We start from the raw sequence: 11,410 nt of genomic DNA on the forward strand, positions 1-11,410 counted from the left end.
TTCTATTTAATGTTTTTGTTACTAATTTAATCCCACATATAATGTCTAAAAGTTTAGTTCTAAATTTCAACTTTTTTCCATTTTCATTTTCTTTTCATGGGTTTTCTTCTCCCTCAAAATAAAATAAATAAAACTGAAAACAATTTAAATAAATTAACTTTTTTTTGGGTGTACTGTTAGTTTCATTCCTTTATTCTGTACTGCTACAAACCACAACATAGTTTTTTTTGTACTGCCACAGAAAAAAACTATGTTTGCTTTAAAAAAAAAAACAACAAAAGAAAAAACACTGAACAGTCACTGTATATAATGTGTACCTGTGTACCATACCTGTGTACCATAATGTGTAAAAAAGGTCAGTCTGCGATAGATGGTCTGTGAGGTTCTCATTTCATCAGGAAGAACTTGTCAATCATTGTTATCAATAAATGCAAAGGACCAAGAAAGGAAACAAAAAAATAATTTGAAGAAAAAAAAAAATACAAAAGTCCAAAAAGCCGTCTCAACAAATCAAAACCCTATTGTAAAAAAAGACACATAGAGGTCGAAACATGGCAACTGGTAGACACCAGAAATACAGAAAAGTGATCCACGATATCAAGAAGTAACTTGACTTGACTCTGAGATTCAGAACAAGCGTCAAAGTGAAGCTCTGGGACAGGAAGTGACTTTAAACAAGAACATGACAAAAACGTGCAGAATTATTCCCGACCCAGTGTAAGTCCCTATTAAATTAATAATTTATACAATTTCTCTACAGAAATGATCCGTTCCCATGACTGGAGTTGTCCGAGTGGATGCCCCCCCCCCCCCCGCCCCAGCCCCATGCCTCCCCTCAGGTCGACTGAGCTGGACAAACAGGACCCGGGGTCCAGTCAATTTGTCTGGACAAATGTGAGGATTTGGGGGCCGCAGTAAGCCGCGGGGACGAGTGCTAATTGTTTGCGTGGCATGCAGCTCCTTCAATCCCTCTGCTCCGCAGTCACTCCTTTCACCCCCGGCCTTTGTCCGCTGAAGTAACTTGAACCTGACACGTTGGACAAGTGAAAGTGGGGTTAGCACGAATCTGCATTTAATTTTTTTCTTTGTGTAACAACCTTTTATTGTCTGTCATGGAACAATCCCCCATCTTTCCCTCCGAACGGTGCATCACTGTAATTGTTACTTTTTTACCCTTTATGTGGTCAATTATGGAAGAATTCGTAGCAGGCGCTCGGGAGAAGCACATGGAGGACATGCAAACCCACCTCCTGGTTAATGAGTCCGGACCACACCGCATCAGCACAAGTGGTGGCCACAATCAGAGGAAGTGCCTGGAAGCCCCGGACCCCCATAGACCCCTGTTGCTCCAGGAGTCTGAAAAGCTCGTCGGCACTCCTCCTAGCATGCTGATGACGGGATTAAGTCCCGTCGGACCGGTTGTGGCATCAAGTCAAGGGTTGTGCTGAAGACAAAGGATGACAGGGGATGTCCAACTCCAACCTTCTTAGGGTTTCCAGTCTTTTCCTAAAATCTTTTCTAGTCGTTGAAAACTCCAAGAATTCAAGTCCACCTTAAATGTCAACGTTGTTTTCCCGCATTTCTGTGACAGTTTCATTGCTTCTCTCAATAAAGAACAACTAAACATATGTTTTTACAAAGTGAAGTTAAGCCACAGCTTTGACTGATTTTAGTTTTCAGATTAACAATACGCCCAATGTGGTTCATATTAGACCAAGTAACAGTCCCAAAGATACCTCTTTTTGAACATCCCTACAGGATAATAGATATTACAAGTAATGTCTTCCGTTGAAGGTTGTTCTCATTCCTCCAGGTCCTGGTTTTCCAGATTGTTTTTAAAGTAGTTTTTAACTCACTGGATGCCTGATTTGGTTCGATTCCTGAATCCGGTTTTTAGTTTCTGACTTCACCAACACTCTTGCCAACACCTGATCTTACGCCAACACTTCAGTTACCATCGTATCGTATCAGCAAGTTCGTAATCGGAGCATAATTAAAAAACCTTAACCATTGTGTTATCTCAGGGTCAAGGTGACCCAAAGGCCCAGGAAACAAAATGTGTTAGTGGTATCCCTTGTGTTGTCTCTGGATCAAGGTGAATGACCACCCTGGTGTCCAGAAACATATATCAGTGGTGGAGGTCAAACACAGTAATTTTTTTTGGGCTTCCGGGTCACCTTGACCCTGAGATAACACAAGGGTTAAGTGGTCTTTTGATTTATCTTGATCAATAGCGAAGCGGTTAGAGGGCGGAGCTCAAAATGATGTAGAACGGCAGAATTCTAAATTGTCCAGAGCTTTTTGGATTAAGTTAGCCATCCTCACTTCAACATCTCTCACTGGGGTAAAATGCCATAGAAACCTTCAGCACAAACACACAGTCAAAGACATGTCAGAGACGGTACCTTCGTCATAAATCATGATTAATGACTTAATAATTCTTTATAGCATCATTTTAAGTACGTTTCTTAAAATATTTCATAGATTTTCATATTGAACACGTTTTTCTTGTCCTGAATTGTACTTTAATAAGTGCTCTTCTATCAATATTTTGGACTGGACTTTCGGGTTTTTATCTTGGATTAAAATACAAATGGTTTGGGCTGGTCCCTTATTCATAATTAAAGTATTTGGATTCTATCGAGATCATATCTTCGGAAAGAAGATATACGTGGATAATCCAGGGGTTTACCAACATCTGGCCAACTATTCTCATAGAGACTCATGGTCTCTGGAAAACTCCAGGGGTCATCCTGAATCGAGGAGCACCAAATTCAAGTAAGGTTCACTGACCACAGGCGTACCCTCCGCATACCTATGACGCCGCGGTGAGTTTCTAAGAACGTTAACTGGGGTGAAAATCCTCAACTCTGTCACGGCTTTTGCCCCTTTGTCCTCAGCCATCAATGAGAACTCACGGCCAAAAGTTTTACAGATTTCACAGGGGTCATCAGTCTAGCCCCCCTCCCCGATTCCAAGCCAAAATTGATGCTCATTGAGGTTCGTTGAGTTTTTACGCGTTCACACTGACCAGGAGGCAGGTGGTCAGCAGGGCTCTAAGTGTCCGGCCTTTTATGTGAAGTCAAAAACCTGTGTAGCCCTGCAGCGAACCCTGGCTGTGATCACACACTCGCACACACACCCTCATTGGGAAACCTTGTTAAACCCAGCAAGGGGCTGTCGCTTTCTTTTTGAGCAGGAGTTTGGGGGGCGAGGATCTTCTGTTGGGGTTCAAGACAGAAGAAGCAGGACGATCTGAGACAATACCTCCGGGTTCTGTCCATAGCGTTTAGAACGCCCCCCAGGTTTTTAAGTCATGGAATAGTTTTCTCTGTGATTCCGAAATAGAAATACCTTCGTGCTCCACTGAAGGAACTCCTTTTTAACGTCTTTACATTAGGCTAACATTACTGCTACAATTCTGCCACTTTGATCCGCCATTTCAACTTCACAATAACTTTAGACCCCCAGCAATTGAACTACAGTTTTTTATGAAGGGAAGCGATTTTGATGCAGGAAACAATGACCACCTACGTATTAGACACCGCGCGCTAAAGTAAATCAGTACAGCTTCATTCTGAATAACCAAACTCTACCTCTTGACCGTGAAACAGGGAAACTGCATAAACAACGTCTTGAACTAGACAATTCCCCTCCGGGAAATAGCGAGAGTGGGCTGTACGCTTTGCCTTGTGACAAAAAAACTATGAAAGCTACAAAAGAGTCAAATCCCACGTTGATAATTTGGACTTCTATCTACATTTTAAAGTTCAAATGGTGTTTCTACGTGAACGAATGCCAGAGTAAATAATAATAATAAAGTCATCAACCATTAGGGATGTGTAGTTGCCATGAAATCTTGTCCACCATAACCACACCCACTCTTCTGTGATTGGTCACGCATGTAGGGTTTCTCACTGCGCGTCATCAATCCAGGGAGGTCTCCACCTCCAAGGGACTAGTTGTATAAACAAAGCGGGGCGTGATTACAGCTGGCTGGAGGAGGAGTAAAGTCGTTATTACGTCATAATGGACTCTCGTAACCTCTCGTTCGCCCAGATTTCAGAGCAACTTTATAAAGTAATAAGTTCATGGTCATGATCAGGGACTTACTGCATCTTGGAGAAGAAGACTTCAACATTTAAAACCCGAAATTTTAAGAAATATTTTTTTGTTCATGACGTGTGACTTTGTGAAACCGAAAATCAGGATTTTGCTCGCACTTACGAGAAAGTTAATTCAGGCTGAAAACAGCCACTTCACATCATCATCACTAATAGCAAACTAGTCATTGACTTCGGTTTTACCGCAGGAATTCTAGATGACTTAATCTACTGTCACGGAATGCAGTAGCAGAATATTTTGTAAAATAAGCCTTGCACATCTATTCTTAACTCACAGGCCGGAACCTTTTGCATAACGGTTTTTAACATTTGGTAACCAATAATACAAATTATACAGTCCATACATTGGTACCTCAATTTAAATCTGAGAACTCTCTGTGGCCAATACATTTACCAGCTCTGGGCTAACCTGGAATAGAAACAAGAAAACATAGAGAGAATCTGAAACAAGGATCTACGAAGAGGAACATTTGTAAATCTTTGATTTAAAATGTGTAGTTCAGGAGAGAAGCGTGTTTGTTATTGATGCAACAAAACTTTTGTTGGTTCATCTCAGATGTGAAAAAAAAGGTTATTTACTACATCTTAAATTTAATTCTACTCTTATTCTCGCCGTCATTTGTGTCGTCGTGTGTCGGCTCCGTCGTGAATGTCGCTTTTCTTCTTTCTTTCTTTCTTTCACGACCAATAGACTCTCAGTCAAAACCGGAGCAATTAGTCGCTCCGAGAGAAAGACACGACGTGGACGGAGAGAATGGTTAATTTGACACGTTAAACAGCCGCCGTCATTAGCATGTCGCCGCGTTAAGTCGGTCCGCATTCACAAGGAACCTTTGAATCGGGGCCGAGGCTCCGCCCCCTCTCGGTCCTCTCAACCCGTCCATCACGCGAAACCACCTTTCACTTCTGACCAGACTCTTTATCCTGCTTTACCTTCCTCCCATTACGGCCTCCAGCTGACGGGATTACCAGAGTCCCCGCATCAAAACAAATTAGCTGGAGAATTAGCGGTCCGTCTAAAATTCTCCCCCCTACACACACACATACACACACACACTCAGACACGCCGGTGGAAGGTTCGACACTCCGAGTGCAACTGGTGTCGTCCGGGGCTGAGAAAAGAGCAAAGTGTCGCTGCTGGTGTCGCTCGAGGCCTTCATTGGGACGCGAAACGCCGGCCGGATTCCAACTGTCACATTAGTGCACGTCACGGGCGGCGAGTGAAACACACCGAGTTAACTTCATTAACCCAAACCGGCCAATCAGAGCGGCCTGTTGGTCCCATTCTGCCGCTGCTAACGTAGCTGAGAAATGTCCTTTTGTGCTCTTTGGCAATGTATTAACTCGGGAAAACTACTTTTTAAATTTAAGAAAAAAGTAACGTTTATTAAATTAGAAGAGGCGCGGAGGGAACACATGCCTCTGCCAAGGAGCTTATAATATCTACCTTCATAAAACCTCCGCTTAAGAAATGTAAAGTTTAACTAATGTGTTGATGTCATTGTGTGTTAAAGTGATGTTGTATCATCAGTGTGTGTTTGTACGAAACTTTCTTTTCATCGAAATATTGACATTGGAAAATGATCTCTTTTGTTTTTCTGGAGATAAAATCGTGTTTATCATAACCCCTCCCACTCTGACGTGATTGGCCAAGCATGGAGGTTGGTCACCGTGCGTCATCAATCCCGGGAAGTCTCCACCCCCAAAGGGACCCGTTGTATAAACAAAGCGGGGCGTAATTACAGCTGGCTGGAAGGAGTGGTGAAGCCGATATTACGTCATAATGGACTCTCGTAACCTCTCGTTCGCCCAGATTTCAGAGCAACTTTATAAGGTGATGAGTTGCAAAACGTGGTCATGATGAGGGACTTACTGCATCTTGGAGAGGAAGACTTAGAGAGTTAAAGTTTCTCATTAGTTGACATTTAAAATATATTTATAAGATCGTCGAGAGTCTTTTTTAAATCGTATCAAAGTCTTGCCGTGTGTGTGTGTGTCTTTCATATGAATGTTGCAGGAGCAGCAACAGTGTAACAAAAAAAACCAAACCCCGTGGCATGTGAAGTTCGCAGACCTATCGGCCTCCCTCGTCCTCCCTCTTCCCCTCCCTCCTTCTGTAAATCTCTCTCTCCGTCTCAGGCCCGAGCTGTCAGCCACAACAACAAGCGCCATTAGTATGGTAATGAGGCGGTGGGCCGACAGGTGGCCGCTAGACGGCTCAATTAAACTGCTCATTAAAGAGGGAAGTTAACGAAGCTGCCGCCCGCTGCCAGCACTACTTTAACACACAATGTGATGTCACCGGCTACAAATTGCTGCTGAGTAGAGGAGTGCGTCGCCCGATGTGTGTGTGTGTGTGTGTGTGTGTGTGTGTGTGTGTGTGTGTGTGTGTGTGTGTGTGTGGACTCACACTGGGAGGCCGGGGGGATGAAGTGACAGGTCAGAGGAAGTTAGATGGACGTCGCTAATAAGGCGTCGACGGCGATCAGTGGAAGGGAAAAACGACGATGGCGGTGAAAGAGAAGAAGTCATTTGAATTTGGCCTTTCACTGTCCTGGAGGCAACATCGTTAGCCGGACACGCTAATGCGCTAATTAACGGACACGGCTAACAAATTCTGGATGAGGATGCACACACACACACACACACACAAACTGGAGTGACCAAAGAATGCATTTTGTTTTTTACACATTCTTGCCTGGAAAGATTATTTGTTTATTATAGTCTTCGTACCGTTGACCGAAGATAACACATCGTTCGTCCTGTTTAATTTAATTTAATTAATTATAATAGTAAACCAAATTGTTATTTTTATTATTATTGTTTATAAAGTGATTATTAACAACACAAAATACCATAAAAAGATGTGTTTTTATAGAAAAAAAAATCAATCTTGTTCAAACTATTTCAATTAATAATAAATATGACTTAAAAATACTTTGATACTGATTAATAACCTAATTTTATGGCACATAAATTAGGATTTATTCAATCATACCTTTTCATTATCATATTTATTTTAACACAATTGATCAAATGCAATAAATCCAAGAAGACAATTCATTTTTTTTTCACGAGATATTGTTTGTCTTTATCTTTAATGTCTTTTTTAATATTTCAGAGGTAACAGCAACATAAAGTGAGTTTTAAATCATTAGCAGTTGCATTTTTAATAAACAAAACTTAAAAATAATGATATTTATTAAGAAATATTCCCTTAAATTAAGGCAGAAATATATCGATTTCAATTCAGTTATTTACTCTATAATTAAACTTTGTGTACATAGTAATACGACCAGGACAAATAAAGTAAATATACTACCTAACTACTCATTTTTAAAGTCAAATTAGGTAAACATTTATGAAAAACCTTTTATACATAAATCATGACATTTTTGAAGTTCAATTTTCCTTTTACGTTATTTATTATTATTATTTTTATGTATTTGTATCAGGTGTTATGTATTTCTTCTTGATAAATAACCTCTGCTCACCGTAACTGATGAAGAATTAAACATTTTAAATTATAGTTTTCATTAATGTTATAGTGGGGGGCAAGGGGGGGGGGGTCACTAGGGCGCATTAAAATAAAACATATTCTCAGTGTCGACTTATTTATAATGTATGAGAATAAAGATGTAACACGACATGGTAATCAGTTTGTAACGGGGACCAATTTAGCTTGTAATCTGAGGGGCGTGCTCCCTCAAGTGTGAAAACGGGGCCGTGTGTGTGTGTGTGTGTGTGTGTGTGTGTGTGTGTGTGTGTCTCTTGTGCGTCTGCGACACGCAGGATCATGGGAGTTAATGGGCCAGGACGGCGGTCAACAAACGGGGTTATGTATGGGCACAAACAACAACACAGTGAGAAAACAGACTCGCTCAAAGCTGTCTGAAAGATGTCTGCCCTTATGAATATGCTAATCCCAGTTTAGCATGAACAAAAAACAGCTCATTAATTAATCAGCAACAATGGCTTCGTTTAGCTGCCGTTGGCGACCGAGACCTTTGACGCCGTCATTACATATGCGGAACTAAAAACTTCTACTATCCGACTCGTTTCGTGTGAATTCTGTTTAATGTTTTTGACGTCTTTTATTTCGTCTGTTTTTCACGACGTGAGTTGGTTTGAGTCGACGAGGACGACGGGCGTCGGCGACGGGCAGACGGACACGACGCCAGACACGCGGTCGGAGGTGCGTTTGTTTTTTTTGGGGGGTATTAACCTACATAACGCAGACCGGAGTGGGTGGGAACTGGATCGACACCGACCTGCAAGACTAGACTTGGTAAATTAGACGATATGGACGTTTGACGAAGTCGCCGTGACCTACATCTGAGGCAAACTAGACGATGGTAGAAAAAACTTATTGGCCAATGAAAATGTGCTAAAAAACATCAGTACACAGTGAGGACATGCTATTGGTCAGTTGTAAACTAAGGTTTTTAAACCCCCTTTCTTTGAATTCACTTGTAGAAAAGTTGATCTAGATGGTGCGATATTTCATAGAATCGCTGCTGTTTCTAGCTAGCTAGCTAAGAATAGCTAAGTACTTCCTGTTGTGCAACATCAGTCTCTTCCAATGATGTTTAATGTCCTGGAAAATTAATAAATATATATTTATGTCAAATCATTGAACAGGTCTGTAAACTTGACGAAAATGCAGACTGTTCTTCTTAAGGACTTCATGTAGCATGTTAGCCTATTAGCTTCTGCTACAAACATGGTTAAAATAGAGACTTCGGTGTGTCCCAAATTGTGCGCTTCGGAACTTACACTTAATATTTTGAGTGTATCCCGATGAGCAGTGTGCGTAAATGTAGTGCGATATGTGCACTCAAATGTCCAGAAAATTGAGTGTGGATCGATAGACACTTTCCACCCTTATCGTCCGCCAACTTAGTGACGTAGATGACGCTAAACGGAAGCTACGCAACTGACGACACGTCTTCGTAGCAGATTCCGACGTAAATGTCTCGGGAAAACACATTTTACCACAAAACAACAGTAATAACACAATGAAACATGTCTTAATAACTTGTTTCGAGTGATGAAAAGTGTTGTCAAGTGTCAGTGATAGTGTTTCAACGGCTGTTTGCAATCAGCGTTAAAAAGTAGTAGAAGAAGAAGCTGTCGAGTCATTTCCTGTGTGTGTGTAGCAGCAGAGTTTGCTTTGAGACAGTACTACCCTGTTGAAATCAGTGCACTGCGCGAGTAAGTGCACTGTCTTACGGTGAACTGTAAAGCAGTGTACTTAGAGAAGTGTCTTTTTGGACGAAGTAAAGTGACCATGGTTCGTGGCCATTATATGGACATACATTTCTGCCTGTAGCTCCGAGGGTGAGGGTGAGAAGAAAATGAGTGGAATTTGAACTTTGAAATTGAACTACCATTCCAAGTGATGCCAACAAATACAAGACTTCAATTTCACCACACAAGCTAACCATCGGAAAACGGGATGGAAATTGAGGCAAATAGAATGAAATATAAAGCGCTAAACAATACATGTGACTTTGACACCAACGGAAGTAACTGCGCTACATGTGACGAAGCCGCTGATTGGCTGAAGCTGTTTTACTAATAATAACGCACAACTGTACAATGCAATACAAACATTTGAGTTCCGAAATGATTCGCGTTTCAAAAAACTAAAAAGTTTTCCTCTTTCTATAACTCATTCTTTCTGTGTGTAGTTTTGATCTTAAACACCTCAGTAATTATTTAGTTTTCATTTTGATTGTTTCCCCGATTTAAATAAATTATTAAATGTATATATGCCCACTTTATTGAACGAGTCATTTTATCTTTATTTAATGTGTCCATTTGTATAATGTATGCACTTCAAAAAAAAAAGTGTTTTTTCTAACACTACTGGCAATAAAAAAAATCTAATTTTCATGATATTATTGTGATTTGTTCTCTTAACAAAAACGGTTGTAATATGTAATATATGAGGGTTTTATGGTCTTAATTGTAACATTAAAGTAGCCAATCAGCGGCTTCGTCACATGTAGCGCAGGCGTTAAAGTCATACGTATCGTCAGACCAGGAAAGGAAAGAACGGAAAGTGATTTGGTTGACGAAGATCAATATAAATGTTTTATGTGTGGTAAAAAGTATCATGTTAACGTTCTGTTGACGTTTCTTTAACCAAGATTGTACCTACAACGGTACTAGCTAACTCCTTTTTTCAACTGAGAAAAATCTCTAAACTTAGGAAAATGTTGTCGGAACATGATCTGGAGCTTGTAATCCATGCGTTTGTTTCTTCTCGTCTGGACTATTGTAACAGTTTGTTTTCATGTCTTAACAAGAAGGATCTGTCTCGTCTGCAGTTGATTCAGAACTCTGCAGCGAGAATTCTGAGCCGCTCAAGTAGAAGAACTCACATTTCTCCGATCCTTAAAACTCTTCACTGGCTTCCAGTTTCTTTCAGGATCAACTGTAAAATTCTGGTTCTTACTTTCAGATCTATTCATGGTCAGGCTCCTCCTTACATCACTGATCTGATCCAGCCTTACACCCCAGCTCGGGCTCTGAGGTCTGTGGATCAGAATCTACTTATGGTTCCACGCACACGGCTCAGGACCAGAGGAGAGAAATCTTTTCAGGCTGTTGCTCCTAAGCTTTGGAACGATCTTCCTCTCTCTTTGCGGTTGATGGATCTACTGACTCCTTTAAAAAACATCTTAAGACGTTTCTATTTGTTCAGGCTTTTCCTTGAATTTCTCGAACTCCTGTGTTGTTCTCAGTATTATCTTGATCTTTAAAGTATGTACTTTTTTGAGTATTGTTTTGATTGTCTAAGCGCTTTGTGACCCTGGTCTCGAAAAGCGCTATATAAATAAATATTACTTACTTACTTACTTACTTACTTTTGTCCCACTGAATTTTTCCAACTATTGTCCGTACATTTTTCCAGATAAACGTCAACATGGTTAAGCCAAGATGTGGCTTAAATTGTTTTATTTTCTTTGCCAATTAAATTCAAACCAATAGCATAGCAGGCTAAATACTGACCCATTGAAGCTCTGACCACAATTTTTGTATCAATTAACTTTTTGCTCGGCCGACTGTGTGGTCAACTCGCATTCTTAGGGGACCATTCACTCCCACCTTGGCCCCTAATAATAACACCTCCATCCTGTACCCCCCCACCCCACGCCCCCCTCTCCGGAGAGAGTCATTCAGGTCCAGGCGGTCAGCAGGCAGCGGCCCCGCTGTTCCATTATGTCGCTAATTGGCTGAAAGAGCGAGATGGCTACAATATCAAAAAGCTGGAAAAA

This window comes from Callionymus lyra, chromosome 12, assembly GCF_982586985.1.
Source record: "Callionymus lyra chromosome 12, fCalLyr1.hap1.1, whole genome shotgun sequence".
Lineage (NCBI taxonomy): Eukaryota > Metazoa > Chordata > Actinopteri > Syngnathiformes > Callionymidae > Callionymus > Callionymus lyra.